General features: G+C 41.0%; 2 non-coding genes across 2 annotated transcripts; both read left to right on the top strand.

The window, feature by feature from the left end:
- The first annotated feature begins 14,010 nt into the window (after window positions 1–14,010).
- LOC126934592 (small nucleolar RNA U3) lies at window positions 14,011–14,225 on the top strand. Its single transcript, XR_007719045.1, has one exon. It is a non-coding gene; the product is annotated as a small nucleolar RNA U3 (small nucleolar RNA).
- Window positions 14,226–21,211: 6,986 nt separating this feature from the next.
- Window positions 21,212–21,317, top strand: LOC126934570 (small nucleolar RNA U13). Its single transcript, XR_007719033.1, has one exon. It is a non-coding gene; the product is annotated as a small nucleolar RNA U13 (small nucleolar RNA).
- The last annotated feature ends 4,866 nt before the right edge of the window (window positions 21,318–26,183 follow it).

The raw sequence follows: 26,183 nt of genomic DNA, 5'->3' as shown, positions 1-26,183 counted from the left end.
CATCCCATTACACATCATCTGTGGCTGCTTTTATGCTATAATGGTAGAGTTACAGAATCATGACAGGAAACTTATAGTCTATAAAACCTAAAACATTTACTATCTTTACAGAAATAGTTTGCTGACTTCCGCCTTAATGTATAGACATGCTTGCTATTTTATTAGTTTGTTTAAGCTATAAACTTGTGTAACCCATTGCTTTCTATGTATAGTATAGATCTATTTATAATCTGAAAACTTTAGAATCTCTAGGTCTAGCTTTCTTCCTATAGTCTATCCCAAATTACTGAGCCTCCAGTATTTAATGATTTTTTAAAATGATACTTAGTAAAAATATTTTACATTGTGACTCAAGACACTCACATAAATAATAGAAACAAATTTCATGAAGCATTACTCATTCTTAATGTGTGAATCACTTTGAGGGTTTCCTTTCTCTTCTACTCCAGTATTTTAAAATACCAGTCAAAAATCTACCAATTTCACACCCCACTTATGGGTCAATGCACACATGTTAATAAACATTATGAGGTCAGGAGCAAGATGGCCAAATAGGAACAGCTCCAGCCTCCAGCTCCCAGCTTGAGCGACACAGAAGACGGGTGATATCTGCATTTTCAACTGAGGTACCGGGTTCATCTCACTGGGGAGTGTCAGACAATTGGTGCTGGTCAGCTGGTGCAGCCCGACCAGCGACCAGGGAGAGCTGAAGCAGGGCAAGGCATCGCCTCACCTGGGAAGCGCAAGGGGGAAGGGAATCCCTTTTCCTAGCCAAGGGAAACTGTGACACACAACACCTGGAAAATCAGGTAACTCCCACCCTAATACTGTGCTTTACCAAGGGTCTTATCAAACGGCACACCAGGACATTATATCCCGCACCTGGCCCAGAGGGTCCCACGCCCACGGAGCCTCCCTCATTGCTAGCACAGCAGTCTGAGATCTAACTGTAAGGTGGCAGCGAGGCTGGGGGAGGGGCGCCCACCATTGCTGAGGCTTAAGTGGGTAAACAAAGCCTCCGGGAAGCTCGAACTGGGTGGAGCCCACCGCAGCTCCAGGAGGCCTGCCTGTCTCTGTAGAATCCACCTCTGGGTGGAGTCTGACAGCTGTCTGACAGCTTTGAAGAGAGCAGTGGATCTCCGAGCACAGAGGTTGAGATCTGAGAATGGTCAGACTGCCTGCTCAAGTGGATCCCTGACCCCTGAGTAACCTAACTGGGAGACATCCCCCACTAGGCGCAGACCGACACCTCACACCTCACACAGTGGAGTACACCCCTGAGATGAAGCTTCCAGAGCAAGAATCAGACAGCAGCACTCGCTGTTCAGCAATATTCTATCTTCTGCAGCCTCTGTTGCTGATACCCAGGCAAACAGGGTCTGGAGTGGACCTCAAGCAATCTCCAAGAGACCTACAGCTGAGGGTCCTGACTGTTATAAGGAAAACTAACAAACAGAAAGGACACCCACACCAAAATCCCATCAGTACATCACCATCATCAAAGACCAAAGGCAGATAAAACCATAAAGATGGGGAAAAAGCAGGGCAGAAAAGCTGGAAATACAATAAATCAGATAGCATCTCCCCCTCCAAAAGAAAGTTGCTCATCACCAACAACAGATCAAAGTTGGACGGAGAATAACTTTGAGGAGTTGAGAGGTGAAGGATTCAGTCGATCAAACGTCTCAGAGCTAAAGGAGGAACTACCTACACAGCGCAAATAAACTAAAAATCTTGAAAAACGAATGGAAGAATGGATAACTAGAATAATCAATGGAGAGAAGGCCATAAACAAACTGACAGAGATAAAAACCATGACACGAGAAATACGTGACAAATGCACAAGCTTCAGTAACCGACTCGATCAACTGGAAGAAAGAGTATCAATGATTGAAGATCAAATGAATGAAATGAAGTGAGAAGAGAAGTCTAGAGAAAAAAAGGAAAAAAAAATGAACAAAGCCTCAAAGAAATGTGAGATTATGTGAAAAGACCAAATCTACATCTGATTGGGGTGCCTGAAAGTGAGGGGGAAAATGGAACCAAGTTGGAAAACACTTTTCAGGATATCATCCAGGAGAACTTCCCCAACCTAGTAAGGCAGGCCAACATTCAAATTCAGGAAATACAAAGACACCACAAAGATACTCCTCGAGAAGAGCAACTCCAAGACACATAATTGTCAGATTCACCAAAGTTGAAATGAAGGAAAAAATGTTAAGGGCAGCCAGAGAGAAAGGTCGGGTCACCCACAAAGGGAAGCCCATCAGACTAACAGCAGATCTCTCGGCAGAAACTCTACAAGCCAGAAGAGAGTGGAGGCCAATATTTAACAGTCTTCAAGAAAAGAATTTTCAAACCAGAATTTCATATCCAGCCAAACGAAGTTTCATCAGTGAAGGAGAAATAAAATCCTTTACAGACAAGCAAATGTTGAGAGATTTTGTCACCACCAGGCCTGCCCTACAAGAGATCATGAAGGAAGCACTAAACATGGAAAGGAATAACAGGTACCAGCCATTGCAAAAACATGCCAAAATGTAAAGACCATTGATGCTAGGAGGAAACTGCATCAACTAACAAGCAAAATAACCAGCTAATATCACAATGACAGGATCAAGTTCACACATAACAATATTAACCTTAAATGTAAATGGTCTAAATGGTCCAATTAAAAGACACAGACTGGCAAATTGGATAAAGAGTCAAGACCCATCAGTGTACTGCATTCAGGAGACCCATCTCATAAGCAGAGACACACGCAGGCTCAAACTAAAGGGATGGAGGAAGATCTACCAAGCAAATGGAGAACAAAAAAAAGCAGGGGTTGCAATCCTAGTCTCTGATAAAACAGACTTTAAACCATCAAAGATCAAAAGAGACAAAGAAGGCCATTACATAATGGTAAAGGGATCATTTAAACAGGAAGAGCTAACTATCCTAAATATATATGTGCCCAATACAGGAGCACCCAGATTCATAAAGCAAGTCCTTAGAGACTTACAAAGAGACTTAGACTCCCATACAATAATAATGGGAGACTTCAACACCCCACTGTCAACATTAGACAGATCAATGAGACAGAAAGTTAGCAAGCATATCCAGGAATTGAACTCAACTCTGCACCAAGCGGACCTAATAGACATCTACAGAACTGTCCACCCCAAATCCACAGAATATACATACTTCTCAGCACCACATCACACTTATTCCAAAATTGAGCACATAGTTGGAAGTAAAGCACTCCTCAGCAAATGTAAAAGAACAGAAATTATAACAAACTGTCTCTCAGACCACAGTGCAATCAAACTAGAACTCAACTAAGAAACTCAATCAAAACCGCTCAACTACATGGAAACTGAACAACCTGCTCCTGAATGACTACTGGGTACATAACGAAATGAAGGCAGAAATAAAGATGTTCTTTGAAACCAATGAGAACAAAGATACAACACACCAGAATCTCTGGGACACATTTAAAGCAGTGTGTAGAGGGAAATTTATAGCACTAAATGCCCACAAGAGAAAGCTGGAAAGATCTAAAATTGACACTCTAACATTACAATTAAAAGAACTAGAGAAGCAAGAGCAAACACATTCAAAAACTAGCAGAAGGCAAGAAATAACTAAGATCAGAACAGAACTGAAGGAGATAGAGACACAAAAAACCCTCCAAAATATCAGTGAATCCAGGAGCTGGTTTTTTGAAAAGATCAACAAAATTGATAGACCGCTAGCAAGACTAATAAAGAAAAAAAGAGCAAGGAATCAAATAGACACAATAAAAAATGATAAAGGGGATATCACCACCGACCCCACAGAAATACAAACTACCATCAGAGAATACTATAAACACCTCTATGCAAATAAACTAGAAAACCTAGAAGAAATGGAAAATTTCTGGACACTTACACTCTCCCAAGACTAAACCAGGAAGAAGTTGAATCCCTGAATAGACCAATAGCAGCCTCTGAAATTGAGGCAATAATTAATAGCCTACCAACCAAAAAAAGTCCAGGACCAGACGGATTCACAGCCGAATTCTACTGGAGGTACAAGGAGGAGCTGGTACCATTCCTTCTGAAACTATTCCAATCAATAGAAAAAGAGGGAATCCTCCCTAACTCATTTTATGAGGCCAACATCATCCTGATACCAAAGCCTGGCAGAGACACAACAAAAAAAGAGAATTTTAGACCAATATCCCCAATGAACATCGATGCAAAAATCCTCAACAAAATACTGGTAAACCGAATCCAGCAGCACATCAAAAAGCTTATCCACCATGATCAAGTGGGCTTCATCCCTGGGATGCAAGGCTGGTTCAACATATGCAAATCAATAAACGTAACCCAGCATATAAACAGAACCAAAGACAAGAACCACATGATTATCTCAATAGATGCAGAAAAGGTCTTTGACAAAATTCAACAGCCCTTCATGCTAAAAACTCTCTCAATAAATTCGGTATTGATGGAACGTATCTCAAAAGAATAAGAGCTATTTATGACAAACCCACAGCCAATATCATACTGAATGGGCAAAAACTGGAAGCATTCCCTTTGAAAACTGGCACAAGACAGGGATGCCCTCTCTCACCACTCCTATTCAACATAGTGTTGGAACTTCTGGCTAGGGCAATCAGGCAAGAGAAAGAAATAAAGGGTATTCAGTTAGGAAAAGAAGAAGTCAAATTGTCCCTGTTTGCAGATGACATGATTGTATATTTAGAAAACCCCATTGTCTCAGCCCAAAATCTCCTTAAGCTGATAAGCAACTTCAGCAAAGTCTCAGGATACAAAATTAATGTGCAAAAATCACAAGCATTCTTATACACCAGTAACAGACAAACAGAGAGCCAAATCATGAATGAACTTCCATTCACAATTTCTTCAAAAGAATAAAATACCTAGGAATCCAACTTACAAGGGATGAAAAGGACCTCTTCAAGGAGAACTACAAACCACTGCTCAGTGAAATAAAAGAGGACACAAACAAATGGAAGAACATACCATGCTCATGGATAGGAAGAATCAATATCATGAAAATGGCCATACTGCCCAAGGTAATTTATAGATTTAATGCCATCCCCATTAAGCTACCAATGACTTTCTTCACAGATTTGGAAAAAAACTGCTTTAAAGTTCATATGGAACCAAACAAGACCCCGCATTGCCAAGACAATCCTAAGTCAAAAGAACAAGCTGGAGGCATCCTGCCACCTGACTTCAAACTATACTACGAGGCTACAGTAACTAAAACAGCATGGTACTGGTACCAAAACAGCACAGTACTGGTACCAAAACAGAGATATAGACTAATGGAACAGTACAGAGCTCTCAGAAATAAAACCACACATCTACAGCCATCTGATCTTTGACAAACCTGAGAAAAACAAGAAATGGGGAAAGGATTCCCTATTTAATAAATGGTCCTGGGAAAATTGGCTAGCCATAAGTAGAAAGCTGAAACTGGATCCTTTCCTTACTCATTATACAAAAATTAATTCAAGATGGATTAGAGACTTAAATGTTAGACATAAAACCATAAAAACCCTAGAAGAAAACCTAGGTAATACCATTCAGTACATAGGTATGGGCAAGGACTTCATGTCTAAAACACCAAAAACAATGGCAACAAAAGCCAAAATTGACAAATGGGATCTAATTAAACTAAAGAGCTTCTGCACAGCAAAAGAAACTACCATCAAAGTGAATAGGCAACCTACAGAATGGGAGAAAATTTTTGCAATTTACTCATCTGACGAAGGGCTAATATCCAGAACCTACAAAGAACTCAAACAAATTTACAAGAAAAAAACAAACAACCCCATCAAAAAGTGGGCAAAGGATATGAATAGACATTTCTCAAAAGAAGACATGCATACAGCCAACAGGCACATGAAAAAATGCTCGTCATCACTGGCCATCAGAGAAATGCAAATCAAAACCACAATGAGATACCATCTCACACCAGTTAGAATGGCAATCATTCAAAAGTCAGGAAACAACAGGTGCTGGAGAGGATGTGGAGAAATAGGAACACTTTTACATTGTTGCTGGGATTGTAAACTGGTTCAACCATTGTGGAAAACAGTATCGCAATTCCTCAAGGATCTAGAACTAGAAATAGCATATGACCCAGCCATCCCGTTACTGGGTATATACCCAAAGGATTATAAATCATGCTGCTATAAAGACACATGCCCATGTATGTTCATTGCGGCACTATTCACAATAGCAAAGACTTGGAATCAACCCAAATGTCCATCAGTGACAGACTGGATTAAGAAAATGTGGCACATATACACCATGGAATACTATGCAGCCATAAAAAAGGATGAGTTCGTGCCCTTTGTAGGGACATGGATGCAGCTGGAAACCATCATTCTCAGTAAGCTATTGCAAGAACAGAAAACCAAACACCGCATGTTCTCACTCATAGGTGGGAATTGATCAGTTAGATCACTTGGACTCAGGAAGGGGAACATCACACACCGGGGCCTGTTATGGGGAGGGGGGCAGGGGGAAGGATGGCATTGGGAGTTATACCTGATGTAAATGACGAGTTGATGGGTGCTGACGAGTTGATGGGTGCAGCACACCAACATGGCACAAGTATACAAATGTAACAAACCTGCACATTGTGCACATGTACCCTAGAACTTAAAGTATAATTAAATAAATAAATAAATAAGTAAACATCATGAAATCTAACAGAGGCAAATCTAAACAACACAAAATGTTTCTCTTCTATACTGTCTACCAAGGAAGACAAGTATAGAAACAGCAATAAAGTTTAAATGATATGAGTTTAAAAGAAGTCTTTAGAAGCAAAGAGGGAGATAGCTAATTTTTTGTTGTTGTTGTTGGCATTGTTGGGTAGTTTCATCAAGAAAGTGAGATTTGAACTGAATCTTGAAAGATGGTCAGGAAATCCTGGTAGAGAAGAAAAAGTGAGAGGAGGGCACAACTCACCCATGTGATAATGACATGCTTTGTAACAGAAACTCCACAGGTTAAGGACAAGGTCTTAAGAAATTTTTTATTTCTAGTCCCTACTGCAAAGTTTTACACAAAGTAGTTGCTCGGTAATTGTTTGTTTTGCGTCCACTGAGTCATTGCTCCTAGGACCTATTTGAGCTCAACTCTACCCACCTCTAAATATGTAAATTTGAGTGCTTATATCCTATTTTTTCCCACCACTTTTCACTCCTATTGGGTCATTTTAATTAATGCAACTGACTTTTGTTGAAGGCATACTATGGTTAATGTTTGAAACCAAGATCCCAAATTTGTTTCTACTGCTCTGTCTGCCATGTTTGGTTCTTAAGAAATTCATCAGAAGGGACCCACCATGCTAACCCACACTGCATTGCTGGTAGGCTTCCACTGCGGATCTCTTTGATTGGTCTGTCAGCATCACGGATCTTCTGTACCTGAGCTTAAGATCTCGAGAGGCCAGGCCAGGGCTGCCTGCTCTACACTTCCTTTCTCTGAGTGCACCTGGGCCCACTCACCTGTCCCTCTTACTACAGAGAAGCCATGAAGAAGCAAATGGATTTCTGCCTCTTTACACTCACGTTCCAAAGGTTCTGCTCTTACATGATGCCATGTGAAGTCCAGTGCCCCTCCAAGACTCCCGAGGTTCTTCATGGTCACTTTGGCTCTGAGTCTTAGCTTTTCATGAACTCATGATATCACTTGTGTTTGTTTCCTGTGATGGGTTGTCTCTTTTCTTCACCCCATTTCCAGGATTCGTCATTCACCCCAACCCAAGCCAATCCACAAGGCTTTTCCCCAGAATTTGGGATAATGGAGAAGATGTATGTCACCGTAAGTCTAGCTGTTCTCTTTCTCCTAATATTCTCTGTTTCTCTGTTTTCTGGGTCAGGCATGCCTCTCTCCTCTGGTATGCCTTAAAAATCAATAGTTTGCTTTATTAAGCAGAAAATAGTCGAGTTCGCCTTCCTTGTAGTTCTGGGCCTCTGCCTGTCCCAGACTCATCCATTTTGGACAAAATAAATTTCAGCGGTGTACTAAGGGGGTGATGGAGGATGGGAGTGGTCCACCCTGGGTGCCATAAGGGAGTGCCTGGGTGTAAATAATGTAAAAGCAATAATAAACTCAACTGAATATTCATCTGCTTTCTATTATCACCATGTACCAGCAATTCTAAACAGTCTCAGCAATAAAATACTCCTCCCCACTGGAACTACTCCCACTGTTACCCTTGCCCAGTAGGACCCACTCCCACTGTTACCCTTGCCCAGTAGGACCCACTCCCACTGGTACCCTTGCCCACCCTGCTCCACCTTGGTAGGCACTGCTCCAGTTAGGAACACAAACCATGCAGGCAGGTACCTTGAAATGTCCATTGTTCTCATCCTCTCTGCCAGGGAGATTTCGTTTTCCAAAGATAGAAAACTCCTTCCTTCCTGAAATTCTTTTTTCCATTGGCTTCTATGCCATTACTCTCTCCTGGTTTTTCTCCACTGCTTCTACTTGTATTTCCTTAGTCTCCTTCCAAAGTTCCCCCTTCCGTGTGATAGACTCCTTCCCTGAACTAGTCAGGAAGTAGGCATGGTTAGTTGATTCTAAGGAAGTACTTACATGAGCAACCTTTGCCCAAATTTTGCCATGCAAAATGGAGCTGAAGGAAAAATAGAAAAGCATCATGTTCTGGAGAGGGTTCCAAGGCATAGCAAGAGAAGTGTTTCCAAAGTAGGGACTTGAATTGAGCAAGAGGAGGCAGAGTAAGGGAGGCAAGGCTAGTCATCTGCTATGTGATGAAGGCAGCCCTCCTGAGGTCTGCTGCAGAAACATTCTGTGCTAGATTCATGTGTAGGATTTCAGGAATGAGACAAAGGATAGAGACAAACATTCTTTGGCAGAATTACATTACTCCACAGCTCAGCAGAAGGTTTGAATCTAGATAACTGAGGTGATGGTGGGAGTTTCTAGGTTCGAAAGGCAAAGATCTAGTTCCTCCCCTCGTGCATTCCCCCAAATGAGAGCTGCTTGTCAATAGTGCTCTATCTCACACATGGCCAGCTAGGGTGAAGTGAAAAGCAGTCCACAAGCTGCCTAATGGCCCAATATGTATCAAGGTCTTTATCTAGATATAAGTGTCTAAAGAGTATCTCTGCACTGTGGACACAGCCAGAGGGCGGGGTGCAACTCCAACACCTTGGAGAGTGGCCAGAGGTGTTGCTGATATCTGGGAGGGAAGAGAAACAAGGAAATGCAGCCTCTTCTATCACATGCACTTGTAAGGCAGAAAAAGTCTAAACACTATGGGCATGAGCAAAGAAAGGAGTCATTGTCTCAGATCTGGAGGAAGAACTCTCTGATCTTTCACTACCTTCCATGAGGTTTATCATTCGGAGACACAAAGCATCAGTCACTCTGACCCCACATGCAGCGGGCACCTGAGGCCTTCCCGAAGTGGGTCCTCAGCACCCACTTTATTCCACTTCACTTCCACTGTGGGAGGCTGAATTCCATGCAGTATCTAGCCACATCCACATATCCGTGCCCCCCTTCTCTGCTTTCCCATTCACATCTCCATTCACCAAAGGCTGGCTCTGCCTTGGCATCTGACATCACCACATGGACTGCTGAAATCAGATAGGAAGCTCTAGTCAACTGAAGCATCTCCAAGAATCCGAGGGGCTACCAGACTGCAGGAAGAAACCAACTCATCTCTTTGGGTGCCCTACCAAGACAAAGAAGAAGAACACTATAAAAAAATGAAAATCATATATGATGAGGGTATTTTATTTACATATGGGAAGAATTGGTGTAAAATTTTGAGAATGAGGACTCCCTAAGAAGACATAAAATCCAGAGGTCATAAATGATTAGATTGGTATGTTAGACTAGTATTTTTTAATGTTTATGATAAAAGTTACCAGAAAGAAAACACAAATGATAGGGCAGACAAAATACTTTCAATACATGTGTTACACAGGTTACTATACCTAATATACAAAGAATGCCTACAAATTTATTTTAAAACAGACTAATAGAAAAATGAGCAAAGGATTTGAACAGGCAATTGAAAAAATGAATAAATGCATATAACTAACAAACCTACAACAGGAAATTCAATCTCACTACTAGGGAGATGTAAATTAATACAAAAATGAAATAGTTTGCACATCTAAGATTGGCAAATATTTAAATAATTTTAATAAAAAAGATTCCTATTTTTATTGATTTAAATTGAAACATGTTTTCAGGGTGCTTGTGATAATTTGATATGTTCATGTAATCAGCAGGGTAACTGGGATATCTATCACCTTCAATGGTTATTTTTTTTTCATGCTAGGAACATTCAAATTGTTCTCTTTTAGCTATTTTGAAATGTATGATAGATTAATATTAACTATATATGTCTATATATTATATGTATTATATTAATATTAACTATGTATATTAACTATTGATCTATTGAACACTGGGTATTATTTCTTCTAGTTGCATATTTGTAACAAAAATTTAAAAGGGCTAACATGCAGAAGTGATAAAGAGGAAGGAAATAAAAATGCCTATGATTGTTGGTGGTGAGTAAATCTCTACACTTTTGAAAGATACCTGCACAATTTTTGTTTGTTTGTTTGAGACGAAGTGTCACTCTGCTGCCCAGGCTGGAGTGCAGTGGTGTGATTTTGGCTACTGCAACCTCTGCCTCCCAGGTTCAAGTGATTCTCCTGCCTCAGCCTCCTGAGTAGCTGGGATTACTGGTGCATGCCACTATGCCCAGCTAATTTTTTAGTTATTATTTTTAGTAGAGACAGGGTTTCACCAGGTTGGCCAGGCTGATCTCAAACTCCTGACCTCAGATGATCCACCTGCCTTGGCCTCCCAAAGTGCTGGGATTACAGGTGGGAGCCACCGCCCTCAGCCGTTACTTGGACAATTTCTAATGAAATCACAAATCCACATACCTATTGGACTAGAAATCTCATTTTGAGGATCTATTCTACAGGTAGAAAAAAAGCAGTGTTTAGATGCAAAACAAACAATGACTTTAATGGCAAAAAGGAGGTAAAATTGTCAAAGGGAAATTTTCCACTTATACTTGCCCCAGGAGATGACAACATAAAATTAGGTATTTCATCCCAACTGATTGAGAAAGAACCATGAAATTGAGTGACCCTAAGAAGACAGACCTAACAGAACTACTGGAAGATCTTTGCTGACCAGTGAACAATGGAAAAGACACATGGACTCATTCAATCCTTAAATAGCATCCTAGCCTGAACTCTTCCTTTCCTAGCACTCAAACCCTCCTAACTTTTCCCCTCTGCAAAGTTCTCAGTGGATGTATTCACTGACGTGTACTCCTTGCCAGGCACTTTAATAAATGTTTTATTTTTTTTTCAATGCCTTTGTGGTTTTTGTCTTATTATTTGGCCAGAGAAATGAAACCAAATAAGTTATGATCTGGACATGTTAAATTTTATTGCCCAAAGGATGTGTCCTGGAATGAGGCCAGCAGGCAGTTTCAGGTCTGTACCCAAAGCTTAGTTTAGGTGTTTGGGAAGAAGTAGATCAAGAAGCCACCAAGAAGAGGTGTTAGTTGAAGCCAAAGATAGGAATACGATACCAGCTAAGCGAAATGTGTTGCTAAGAAGATAAGAAGGCTTGGGTGAAAGCAGTGGAAGATTTCCTAAAAGATGCCAAAGCATAAAGGATGAGTGACTACATGATCATTTAATTGAAGTGTTCTATGTTTATTCTTTACTTGCAGCCAACCTCCAATGCCCAGTGCCTCCTGTTGCTTGTAGTTTTAGACTGTTTTGTCTCTTTCCACATCTGTAACTTTTTCCAGACTTCATTTAGGAAACCAGGGAGCCATCTGGCCACCTCATGATGGAAAAAGCATAAATGTTCTGGGAGGTTCCCTATAAATTATCATTATTGTGCAGCACTGATAAGGAAACAAGACCTGTCTCTGTTTTAAGGAGGACTCTCAGTCCTCAGATTTATGTAAAAGGAATAGATCTTCATTTAGATTTAACTTAATTTCTATGTGGAGCCTCACCCTTGCCTCTTTTCCATGGGAAGAGTAGAAATTGAATCCCAATATCTTCAGGTTTACCCTGACCCCAGCCATATAGAGGCCACCTTAGTCCTTTCCAGTGAGGCAGCAGCTCTCTACTTCCTCTGTGCCTTTCTTGAGAATCAACGTTATCTTGCTGGGCGGCACAGCTCACGCCTGCAATGCCAGCACTTTGGGAAGCAGAGGTGGGCTTTTCACTTCACCCCAGGAGCTCCAGACCAGCCTGGGTAACATGGTGAGACTCCATCTCCACACAAAATTGAAACATTAGCCAGGTGTGGTGGTATGCAACTGTAGTCCCAGCTAAGATTGTGCCACTAGACTCCAGCCTGGGCAACTGAAAAAGACCCTATATCAAACAAAACAAAACAAAAAACATCTATTTCCCCTTGCTACCTGCTCACTGGCCTCAGGCCCCCTAAGACCCTCTGGAATCCTATCATCCTTTGCTCTTCCCCACTCTCCCAAGAACTCTGCCCAGGTAGTACCATGCATGGCCTCTCTCCTCAGGACCTACCCACTGCTCTGCACCTCTGGTGCTTGGAAATCACTAGAAGGCTATGGCCATTCCTTTCTGGGATCTTCCTAACCTTTCAGACGCCAACACCAGACATCCTCCCAGCCCCACACCACTGAAGGGAACTCTGATTTTCGACTCAAAGGCATTCCCTCTGCTATGATGTTCAGCCTCAGAGGCATCTGAGTGTGGGCTTTAGCCAGAGGTCAGCAGATTGTCTTTTGCTGTTGTGCTCCTCCCCTAAGGCAATTGATTTAAACAGGTCCATCTTCTTGAATGGAAGTGGTAAGGGGGAAAGTTCAGAATTTTTTTAAATGAAATATGCAAGGGAAGAAAGCATCAATTAGTATCTCAAACTATTCTAATAGTTGTGTTTACTTGTATCTCCAGATCACTCTGTTGTACCCCAGACAGACTCTTATATCAACTGCCAACTCATCATGTACATTTGGATATCCAAGGGAACATGATAGGATGTAATTTTTGCCATTTTGAGCATTAAAAATTTTCAGTGGCACTGAACTCCTGACACAAAGGAGAATTAGAAATAACCTCCAATCTACACTTGAGCAAGACATACATGGTTTGTTTCTGAGGAGAAAACATCATCTTTCTAGTATCTCCTCACCACAGAGAAGAGCCCTACCCTAACTGGGGACCTGGGTCCTGTGTGCTGAGAGCTACAGAGCAGGGAGTAATGTCCTGAAAGCATTAGGGGAGTGCTGTCAGGTGGATAGTGATGTCTTTGACTGTCAGTTGGAGGGTGCTATGCTAATTAGGAACTTTGTGACTTAAACTCAAAAAAAATTTTTTTTAATTAAAGAAACATTTGTAGAGGCGGGTTCTTGCTATGTTGCCCAGACTGGCTTCAAACACCTGGCCTCAAGCAATGCTCCCAAAAGGGCTGGGATTGCAGGTGCGAGCCACCATGCCCAGCCCAGAAATAATACTTAAGAGCCCAAGGCATTTGTTAAATTTGTAGAATGGAATTATATATATATATAATATATGTACATATAATTTGTATATAAAATATAAATTATATATACATATATAATATAATTACATGCATATATACACATATAAAATATAATTAAATATATTACATATTACATATGATATATGCTAAATTTGTGAAATGTAATTATATATGTATATATACATGTATATTATATATGTATATAACATATAGATACTATATATAATATATACATATACACATATGTGTATATATGTATATGTTTAGATGTATATATGTTATATAATTTATGTAATTATATATTATATACACATACTATATTTATTATATATGTAATTATGCATTTTAAAAATATATATATTGGTTGTAGGGATGGAGGTGGGAGAAATCTGTCCATCAACAAAATAGGAATAAAATTCCCAGTGCCAAGTAAGGCAGAGGGCAGATCTTTATACGTTTGGGGATCAATTCTACAGTAGGTTACTAGAGAAATGTTTCTGAACAGAGTGGGGAGAAACTCAATGAAAAGCTGCAGCAGCTCTTCTGAGCAAGAAGCTGGCAGGTAGGTGGTGCCACCTGGTGGTAGCCACTGCTTGCTGTCGATGATCGCTCTGCTCCTTGGGCAAGGATAAGAGAGAGAGAGAACACAAGCTGCAGGGTTCCTTTCTGATGTAATTGCTTGTATTTTGTTCTTCACTCTCAGGGATTGTTCCTTTCACTTTTCCATAAAGGAAAGGGGTAACATCTAGTATCTTCTTTATTTCAGTTTTCTTATGGCAATACTAAGGATGCATTTGGCAACAAAACTCTCAAAAAGATAAATTGAAGGTGTATCTCTTTCTTGGTTTGCTCACCCTTTACCAAACACGTCCTTTGTCAAGTAAAGCAGTTAGTTCTCGGCTTATTTTTATATAACAATATATGATACTATTTTACTTTTAAACATGTCTTCTCACTGAACATCAGTACATATGTATCTAATTAGTTTTTATCTTCTGTATAGTATCTTAAGATATGAATAAGTTATAGTATATTTATTTAGCCAGTGATGTGCCATAGTATATTTAACCATTGGTTTTCTCTCAGATTTTTCAATTCTTTGCTAGAACAAGCAGTGTTTGCAATGAATATCGTTGTATGTTTTCTGCATATCCATGAGTTTTCCTTGAAAGTAAATAAGATGTGGAATTGCTGGGTCAAAGAGTATCTATATTTTAAATTCTAGGCTACTACCAAAATTTCTTTCAATTCACCACTGAGATTTTATACCCCCTGTCAACTGTGTGTGGAGTAAATATCTGATCCCCACTTCCGTTCTTTCTCTCTGCCTCTTTCTGTCAGTCTCACTCTTTCTCTCTTTCAACCTGGACAGAAGAAACAATATCTTATTACTGCTCTAATTTAATTCCCCTTATTACTAACTAGATTGAAATTATTATATTTCATGGTCATTCATATTATTTTCTTCTGCAAATATTAATATATGTATGCAGTTCAATACTGAATTGTGCATGTTTTTCTTTTTTGCATACAGGTCTTTGTATATTCTGGATATTAATTCTTGGTTGGACCAGCCTAGTCTTTAATTTTGTTTATGAAGTGATATTCAGAAGTTATCAATATTGATATAACCAGGCTTATCAATCTCTTCTTTCATGTTTCTTTAAATTTATGTTTTAAGAAGACTTTACGTACCTTTGTATTTTTTCTATGACTTTATGTTTATATTTATTCAACAATCAAGTATATGTTTCTATAAATGGTTCAAGGATCTACCTTAACTTTTTTCCTGAGTGCATAAACACTATTTTTTAATAGTTTACCTTTCTGTACTGATTTGAATAGGCAGTTTTGTCACATACTAAATTTTTAATATATTCAAAGGTCTTGAGCTGAGAAGAAATATCTAATTTTTTATTTTTTAAATCTTTATTTTTATTAAAAAAAAATTTCGAGACAGAGTCTCCCTCTGTCACCAAGGCTGGGGTGTGGTGGTGTGATCTTGGCTCACTGCAACCTCCGCCTCCCAGGTTCAAATGATTCTCATGTCTCAGCCTCCCGAGTAGCTGGGATTACAGGCATGTGCCACCACACCTGGCTAATTTTTTGTATTTTTAGTAGAAATGGGGTTTCACCATGTTGGCCAGGCTGGTCTTGAACTCCTGACCTCAAGTGATCCACCCGCCTCAGCCTCCCAAAGTGCTGGGATTACAGGTGTGAGCCACCATGCCCAGCTTAAATTTTTATTTTTTTAGAAACATGTTCTCACTCCGTTACCCAGGCTGGAGTGCAGTGGCACGATCATAGCTGACTGCAGCCTCAAACTCTTGGGCTCAAGTGATTCTCCCACCTCAGGCTCCTGATAAGCAAGGACTAAAGGCATGCACCACTACAACTGGCTATTTTTTTTCTTTTATTTTTGTAGAGGCAGGGTCTCGCTATATTTCCCAGGCTAGTCTCAAACTCCTGGCCTCAAATAATCCTCTTGCCTTGGTCTCCCAAAGTGCTAGAATTACAGGCATGAGCCACTGTGCCTAGCCCTGAGAAGAGATACCTTGAAGTAGATATGCAAGTTTGGGAGAAATTGGCATTTACATGATATTTGGAGGATGTAACAAGTGAAATCAGTCTCCTAGAGGTACTGTGTAGAATTAGTAGAAAATAAAGGTGATAGAAGACACAATTGAAGGAGGACATGGCATGGGGTAAAGATACAATGTGTGCTGCATCAAAGCTCCCTGGGGGAGCTGCATTCCTACGCTAGGAGGGTATAGAAGCCCCACCCAAAGCACAGGCTCCTGCCTTCAGATTTTGCTCAGATCACCCCAATGGCTCCTGTGGCTCTAATTTGTCCTTTCACATCCCTGAGTCCCTGGCCAGAACTTAACTCTTTTCTAGCACCACTCGCGGAAGGAGAGGTTGGTTCCTACAATTAAAAGGTACTATCAACATTTCCAGCATTCAGGCCACAGATGCAAAAAGATCATATGGGGCCGGGGCACAATGGCTCACGCCTGTAACCCCAGCAGTTTGGGAGGCTGTGGTGGGTGGATTGCTTGAGGTCAGGAGTTCAAAACCAGCCTGACCAACATGGTGAAACCCCATCACTACTAAAAATACAAAAATTAGCTGGGCGTGATGGCACAGGCCTGTAGTCCCAGCTACCTGGGAGGCTAGGGCACAAGAATTGCTTGAACCCAGTGGGCAGAGGTTGCAGTGAGCTGAGATGGTGCCACTGCACTCCAGGCTGGGTGACAGATTGTGCTATTGCACACTGCACTCCAGCCTCCACAGAGGGAGACTCTGTCCGAAAAAAATATAGATAGATAGATAGATAGATAGATACATATATATAATGTCAGAAACATTTTGCACAAATGTACAATTGTCCTTCTGAAAATGCCAAGAACACATTATTTGAGAAACCCCAGAAGAGAGATTGGTAAGGAAGCATTTGCAAATCTACTGGGAAAATGAAGACTGAACCAGAGCAGTGGCAAAGGCTCCAGGGGAGAGAATGGGTTGAAGAATTATTTATGGGGTAGTCTCCACAGGACTTGGTCTCAGTTGGATGATCAGGGTAAGCAAGAGGGAGGAGTCAATGAAGATTCCCGAGGATATGGTATGTGCAGCTGGGTGGCTGTTTCATCCAAGATAGAAATACAGAGCAGGTCTGCTTAGGTAGGAAATGTTAATGTAGTTTAGAACATTGTGAATTTGAGGTCACTGTGGGGAGATTGTATGGGGATGCCCAGCAAACCAAGAGTCTCTGCACATGTAAGAAACAGGTATGGAAAAAATTCACACACGAGAGACAGGGAACAGGCAGGCTTAGAAACCACTCATGGACTACCTGTTCACATGGATTAGTAGCATCTGAAGGAAATGCTCCAGCAACACACACAGACCCCTGGTTCCTAAGTCAGCCATGGTACCCCAGGGCAGCTTACCTGGGACCTTGAGAATCCAGGATGCGGAGAGTCCAGGCTGATCTTGAGTCTCCATGTGGGCCCTCCCTGACGTGGAGCTGAACCAAACCTCGGCAAGCCGAGTACAAATTCAGTAACGCTGGAGCCTTCATAACCCATGTGTCTCCTGGGGAAAATAGCAGGGAGTAGGAAAGACAGTGAAACTAACTTATCATCAAGTTCTATCACATGTGCATGGGAGGCCACAACTATGGGATCTCACTTAATGTCATCAAGGACATGAACTTGATATGGATTATGATCTTTTCAGTGTTATATGAAATCCTCAGCAAATTCAACTTCGCCCTCTCCCTACCTACAGACTACTGCATCTAGCTCCTTCTGCAACAAAAATCTGGGCTGCCACCAACCCCATCATTGATGCTTCCTGGAGCTCATATTCTTGTCCTGAAGCCTTGCCAGGGATGTGATGTTGAGTCCAAGTGGGAAGGGTTCTCAGAACATTGCTCTTGGCTGAAAGGGACTGGCCTGTGACTGGCTGTCAGGCCATGATTTAATGGGTAGCAGTGTGGCCCCTGCCTCTGCCTTCCTAAGAAATTCTACTCAATATCGTTCAGGAGGAAAATTGCTCTGTTCATTTCTTTTGTTTCTGCTCACATATTCTTCTGTTGGCTTTGGAGCACTCCTGAGCTTTTCCTTCTTTTTCCCTGTTTGGTAGTCTCCCTTACAGGCTAAGGACTGAGCCCTAAGACTCACTTTCTCCTTTCCATGACAGTAACTACTCTCTCTCCAATGTCAAACCAGGGAACAGATTCACGATTTAAGACAGGCCTTGCTGAGTCATTCACAGAGGGCTTTCCAAAGGGAGTAGCACTTATGCCAAATGGGTGAGATCAAACCACTTCTGGCACTCTCTGCCTACATTTTTCTTTTTATTTTCAAAACATCTTTGTTCAGTTTTTCAAAATGTAGTTCTGTAACCACCTGTATCCAATGCTCCTGGGACACCTGTGAAAATTGCAAATTCCTGTGCTTTACCCCAAACCAGACCTATTCAATCCAGTCTCTGAGGGTGGAGCTTAAGACTCTCCAGGTTAAACAAGCACTCAAGCAGATTCTTAAGTACACAAGATTTGAGAACTACTGTTATAGGCTGAGAATTTTGATAATAAATTAACATCTGGTTTTATTTAATTCAGCCTCAAAATATCTCAGACTAGTGCAAGGCTGGAATTTTTCTTTTCTTTCCTTTTTTTTTTTTCTTTTTTTTCCTTATTTTCTTCTTAACAGCAAAAGGATTTCTTCAAATGTGATCTCAGCCAGAGCTGCTCTGGCTGGGGAGGGAAGAGGTAAGGATTATCGTTCCACCCTCTGATTTCTGCCTTAGCAAACTTTTCCTCTTCCCGGCCCTGAAAAGCACAGATTTAGGGATTTGATAGGCCTGGTTTGAATCAAACACTCATCACTCATTTAGCTGAGCAAAGTGACCTCGGACAAGTTATTAAACTAATGTTCTTCCTATAAATTGGGAACCATTAATAATAGCTAACACAAAGAGTTCTCTTGAGCATGCCCTTGACCTGAACGCACTCCCTTGGTTGGCTGGGTACCAAGGCCCATCAGCTTTTGTCTCGTCAGTAGAGGCAAGGGTAGGGCGTAGCCTCAATCGAATACTGTTTAGATTTCTGCCACATCAAAGGCTTATTCACTACAAAATTTGGTCCCTACAATCGCCAGCATTTCATATCTTTTTTTGATAAGCTGGCCTAAGGAATGTTAGTGCTATTGGCTAAAATCTAGTGGCTAGTAATCGGCTATTTTTGTTTGTTCGTTTTGAGACAGGGTCTCTCTCTGTCACCCAGGCTTGAGTGCAGTGGCACAATCATGGCTCACTGCAGCCTCAAACTCCCAGCTTCAGGCAATGCTCCTGCCTCAGCCTCCTGAGTAGTTGGGATCACAGGCACATGCCACCACACACAGCTAATTTTTTAAAAATGATTTGTAGAGATAGGAGTCTTTCTATGTTGCCCAGGCTGGTCTCCAACTCCTGGGTTCAAGCAATCCTCTTGCCTTGACCTCCCAAAGTGCTGGGATTACAGGCATGAGCCACCATGCCCATAAAACTTTCTTAAATACTAATCAATAGTGTTCAAAACACTCTTCTCTAAAAATAAAAACAACTTGTTGTTTCAAAGCATTTGCTAAGACAGTATGTTGCTGCAGTTTTCCAAAACATCAATGAAGTAATCACTTTATCACTAGCAAAAAGTGAGTGGTGTGTTTTACAACTAATATAAGTGACATGGCTACCTGGTGAGGGATTATTTCCAAAGTGTGTTACTGGAGAGGTATTTCTGGACCTGCAGCTCACTCATACCAACAGCATTAATACTCATACCTCAGCGTTAATGCTGAGAGCACGCACATGGCTAGCCTGGGCTGTCACCTAAGTACTGTTCTCTTTTTCCTTTGGGCAAGTGAAAGGCAGAGAATACAACCTAAGTCATTAACTTCTAAGATCTAAGTTTTAGTTAGTTGTTCAATCTGGATCTTTTCATCCTTTTTAAAAAGACTATCAAGAGATCTGTTGATGTTTTCTTGTATAATTTATTCATTTTTTGTTACATTTTTAAAATCACGAGTGCATCTTTGCTAATAATTTCAAGGGATATAAGCATGTTCAAGCATTCTATACAGATCAAGCAATTATTTTTCCTGCAAATTTAATTTTGAATGGTAATATAGGGTTTTGTTTGGCCACTTTTTTTTAAACACACACACACACACAAATTGCATATTTTAGTCGACTAACAGCATAGCAAACACTTGGTTTGTTTCCATACAATATTCCAGAGTTCATCCAAAAAAATGCTTGCATGAGATTTCCCTGGCTTTGGTGTCCCGAGGGCAGAAAGAATGTGCCCTCCTTGCTTCGCGGAGCTCCCGGTCTAGTAGTAACTCAATATATATTTACTAAACAGGATGAAGGAAGGGTTAATAATGAATACATGATGAAGCAAAGTAAATAGGCCTCAAAGCTTGAGGAACAGGGAGTTTTCTGAGCTCAGAATTGAAGGTACAGGCCAGGCACAGTGGCTTACGCCTGTAATCTCAGCACTTTGGGAGGCCGAGGCAGGTGGATTATTTGAGGGCAGGAGTTTGAGACCAGCCTTGCCAACATGGCAAAATCCTATCTCTATCAAAATACAAAAATTAGGCAAGGTGGCAGGTGCCCACAGTCCCAGCTACACAGCAGGCTGAGATCGCAGAATCCCTTGAGCCTGGGAGGCAGAGGTTGTAGTGAGCTGTGATTATTCCACTGCACTCCAGCCTGGGGGACAGAACAAGACTCCGTCAAAAAAAAAAAAGAAGAAGAAGAAGAAGAAGGTGGATAGCCTGCCTGCTGTGGTAATCAAGACTTATTCTAATCCGTTTTGTTGTGACTGGCTCAGATTTCACTACATGCTTGGGAAGAGGCAAGAGCTTAGAAGCAGACAATCTTAGACTGCCTATGCAAGGAAGCCCTCACCATATTCACAGACAGTGCTATCTCTGAGACATCAGGACAGTCCTTGAAATTTAAGGAAATGAACCATGGGTTCCTTAGTGACTTCAACCTGAAAGACTAATCCCAACCCCAAGTAGTGAGCTCAAAGGTATTTGATGAACTTCAGCTGTCCTAACAGGAATATTTGCTTCATAAATATTATCACCTAGATCCTTTTATGATCATAAGCATGAGGATGACTGGGTTTTCCCACTCCTGTGTGAGATGTGCCTCCCTCTAACCTTATTACAACATTGACACCTTACTCATTTGACATGAAAAAAATAATATTATCACCTGAACTTCAAGTGTAACTCCAGCAGCTGCCCATAAGCTTCTCTCAACTCTGGATTTAGTTTGTAGGACTAAATTAACCATTTGTAGTTTCTGGATAATATAAGTAGTAAGTGGGTTTTGTTATTGTTATTATAATGCACATTTCCTATAGTAAATATTATTTGTTTGTTTTTTGAGCTCCCACACGTATTGCTGGGTATACCAAGAATGCAAGGCCCTCTGCCCTCTTTACCCAGGACATTTCTCAGGTGTGGCTTTGCTGTGGCTAACCATGAAGGATGAGGTTTGTGTCACTTGAAACAAAGAACAGGTGTATTTATTGCTTCCTATAAAAGCAGCGTATTCCTTAAGCTCAGTGCTCCTTTTCTGCGAAATAAACCTACTATGTGTGCACCATTCATCTGGGCCTGTGGTGTCACCCATCTGGGACTTGGGGACAAGGGGAACCTTTGCAAACATACTGATGCTCATGTTATGTCATGAATAATAAAGTGCTTGTCTCCGACCCAAGAGTCTATGTCTTCTACCAATGTTCATGAATCAAGATGCTAACTTATTTACTTTTAAGTAGGGTAACATCAAATCCCAGTTCCTTCAATTATGTGTTACTTTTATAATAGCAAATCAGTTGCTATGATTATAAAATTAGAAAGTATTCTTTTCTAACAAATTGTTATTTCCTTCCAAGATTCTCTTGGTAGCCCTGATTAAAAACCACTGATACGTTTCTCTAAACAAAAGACAAAAAATGGGATTCTAAGTCATTACATTTAATAGTTCATTTCAGATTTTAAAAATACTATATTTCTCAAGCTTGTATTCCTCAGCTCTCAGCAAAATTCAATTTTCTAGTAAAAATAATTCTCCTGCTTAGACTGAGGATGTGCCCTGCAGCCATCTCTTTCCATGGTTGGCATCTGCAGTGAGCTCCCCATGTAGCCTCGCATATGCCTGGTAGTGGGCACAGGTCTCTGTCCACACACTGTGCATTCCTCATCCCCCATCCCTCATTCTTCAATGGCAGCTAAAGCTGCTGATTTTCCTAGGTCCAGAGGCTTCAACCTTGCCTTCTCTAAACACTGACCTCTATCTTTTCTTCTTAGGGGGAAGCATTATCTTCTCAGGGTCCTAAAATTCATAAGCTCTGGACTTGGGTTAGCGGGTGGGTAGGAAGGAGGAACTCACCAACTCACATTTTTAGAAACTCGAAGGAGACCTGCCTAGGGGTCAGCTTGGAGAATGCTAAAACCAATGAACTTCTATCTCAGCAAGTTACTCTGTAACATCCGTAGTCAATGTTTTATTCCTCAACTCCTGTGCCCCCCCTAAAAAGTGAAGGTAGTAAATAAATACGTAAAAACTGGCAATAAATGGAAACCAAACAGTTCCGACACTAAAAACTAAACAGTTCTCACACTAATGATATCATTCAAGTGTCTGGCACTACAGTTGACCTTGAACAATATGGGGGTTGGGACACCAACCCCCTCCCACACAGTTGAAAGTCTGTGTATAGGCAGGGCATGGTGGCTCACTCCTGTAATCCCAGCACTTTGGGAGGCCAAGGTGGGCAGATCACCTGAGGTCAGCAGTTCGAGACCAGCCTGACCAACACGGAGAAACCAAGTCTCTACTAAAAATACAAAATTAGCCGGGTGTGGTGGTGCATGCCTGTAATCCCAGCTACTTGGGAGGCTGAGGCAGGAGAATCGCTTGAACCCGGGAGGACGTGGAGGTTGTGGTGAGCCGAGATCGTGCCATTGCACTCCAGCTTGGGCAACAGGAGTGAAACTCCATCTCAAAAAAAAAAAAAAAAAAAAGAAAGAAAAAAAGAAAATCTGTGTATAACTTTTGACTCCCCAAAAACTTTACTAAGAATCTTACTGATAACATAAACAGTTAATTAACACATATTTCATATGTTATTGGTATTATATATGGCATTCTTACATTAAAGTAAGCTAGAGAAAAGAAAATGTGATTAAGAAAATCATAAGGAAGGGAAAATATATTTACAATTCATTAAGTGGAAATGGATCATTATAAAGGTCTTCATCCTCATCGTCTTCACGTGGAGTAGGCTGAGGAGATGGAGGAAGCGGAGGGGTTAGTATTGCTGTCACAGGGGTGGCAGAGAGAGAAGAAAATTTGCATACAAGTGGCCCCATACAGTTCAAGGAGTGATGTGGAAGGGAACAATTATATATTCAAAGGCCAGTTTTCAGCTTCCTCTGCCTGGGCATCTCAGGACATCTTTGGCTGTCAGCCAGCCCTCTCCTACCACCTTGCTTTCATCAGCTCGCTGCCTTCCTGATTCCCTTCGACTCCCTTTCAGATGGCTCCTTCTCTGCATCCCTGCTGCTCATTTCAACCACATATACCTTTGAAGTTGCTGTGCTCCAGGGCTCTGTCCTGACCCTTTCCTGTCTCACACGCAGCCCCTCCTGGGTTGCCTCAACCAGATGGCTCCACTTGTTGCCTCTCTTGCCCAGGTCTGTCTCAACTTCAGGTTCACTTCCAGCCCTTTAGTGGACTTCTTTCCTTGTGTGTGACAGACATGCACCCTAAGCTCAATGTTTCCAGCACACACGCAGTCTGTTCTCACAAATCTGCTCCTTCTCCCATCCCCTATCTCAGCAGAAATACCACCATCCACCGAATTCCCAGGAAGGAGTCCAGGGGCTTCCCCCATAACCTGTCAATCACCAGGGCTTGTTAATTCCCTGTCCTCAATGCCTACTCGTACTACCACTTCTCATTCAGCCCCAGGCACATGAATCCAGAGCACTGTCACATCTTGCAGGGATCACTGCCTCTACCTCTTAAATCAGCTCCCTAAGCTGCAGCTCCAGCCCATTCTCCATTCTGCAGTGACAGGAAACTTTCTGAGATGGAAGCCTGGCCTTGTCATTCTTTTTTAAAAAATTATCTGAACACTCCTCAGTGCCCTCCTGAAGAAGCTTATACTCATTATTACGACTTCCAAATTCCCTCATTCCCTAAACCCAGTCCACCTCCCACCCTCATTTTCTGCTCAGGTAAAATGCAAACAAATAAACCAAGCTGGATTCCTGATTTTAAGACTTACAGTTGAGTAGGGGAGGAAAATGAAAAAGCAGCAAACAAACCACTGAAAATATATCATGTGCGCTAAATACTGTGAAAATAGAAAACAGGAATAATGGGGGACTCCATTTAGGAGGGTGTTCAGGGAGTCTGATTTGCTATTTCATGAAACTGAGAACCAGGAGGAGGAACAATCTAGGGAAAATTATAAGGATCTGTTTTGGTAATAAGGATATCTGTAATGCATTTTTAAGTATTTGCTGCTGGTTTAAAAATATATGTATATTGTTCAAAGCAGTAACCTTCAGCTTTCTACAAAACTTGTTGTCCAACATAATGAAGACTCCAGGATAACACAATATTCTACATCTGTCTTCTAACCAGAGTCTCATGCATGGGGCGAGAAGGGAGGATACCATTCTCTAATTTCTTCTGATTAATCTTAACCTTTTCTTGCTTCCCTGGTTATGTACAGTATATAGTGTTATATCCTCAAGACTCAGTTCAAATCTCCTTTCTTTTGAGAAACTTTCCCAACTGACCTTGCCTGGGCAAAATGCATTCCCACGTGCTATGGCAGCCCACAGAACACGCACTCTCCCAGCAATTATCATTTTGTATTATAATGTTGTCTTCAGAGAAAATTATTTCTCTTTGTCCATCTCTGTGACTAGCTTATAGTAGGTACATGTTATTTATCTGCTGACTATGTGGAACACCCAACACACGTACCGTATGACCTTTGCCAAGTCATTGCTCTTCTGTAATCCTCAGTTTTCTTGTCATTCCAGAATAACACAGCCTACAACGTGGTGGCAAGGCTTAACTAAGTAGTGATGTAGTCTTAATAAGAATTGGGTTACTAAGCAAAATATGGTGGCATATCAAAACTTTCTATTTATGCTCCAATGTTTCTTCTCCAGCTTATCATCTTGGGTGGGTGGTGCCAGGCATTCAATTGTAGAAAGAAACACTCTAAAGGGACCCTGTAGAAAAGCTACAGTGGGTCCTCATCTTTTACCATGTACAAAAATCAACTCAAAATGGATTGACAACTTATATGGAAGATCTGAAACTATGAAACTACTAGAAGTAAACATTGGGGAAACACTACAGGACATTGGTCTGGGCAAAGATTTTTTGGATAAGACCTCAAAAGCAAGGCAATAAAAACAAATATAGGCAAATGGGATTACATCAAACGAAAACACTTCTGCATAGCAAAGGATACAATTAACAAAGTGAAGAGACAACCTACAGAATTAGAGAAAACAGGAACACAAGTCAATAGCAAAAAACCCACAAATAATCCAAATTTAAAATGAGCAAAAGACGTGCATAGACATTCCTCAAATAATATACACAAATGGCCAAAAAATGTATGAAAAAATGCTCAACAACACTATTCATCAGAAAAATGTAAATCAAAACCACAATGAGATATCATCTCACCTCAGTTAGAATGCTTATTATCAAAAAGAGCAAAAATAGACCAAAATAATGGATGCTGGTGAGGATGCAGAGAAAAAGGGAATACTAGTGCTGTTGGTAGGTAGTACAGCACTGTGGAGAACAGTATGTAGGTTCCTTAACAAACTAAAAACAGAACTATCATAAAATCCCACAATCCTTCAACTGGGTGTATAACAAAAAGAAAAAAGATCAATATATTGAGAAGGTTCCAAGATGGCCAAATAGGAACAGCTACAGTCTACAGCTCCCAGCATGAGTGATGCAGAAGACAGGTGATTTCTGCATTTCCAAATGAGGTACCGGGTT

This window comes from Macaca thibetana, chromosome 13 (assembly GCF_024542745.1).
Source record: "Macaca thibetana thibetana isolate TM-01 chromosome 13, ASM2454274v1, whole genome shotgun sequence".
Lineage (NCBI taxonomy): Eukaryota > Metazoa > Chordata > Mammalia > Primates > Cercopithecidae > Macaca > Macaca thibetana.
This window is presented reverse-complemented; position numbering and strand designations above follow the sequence as displayed.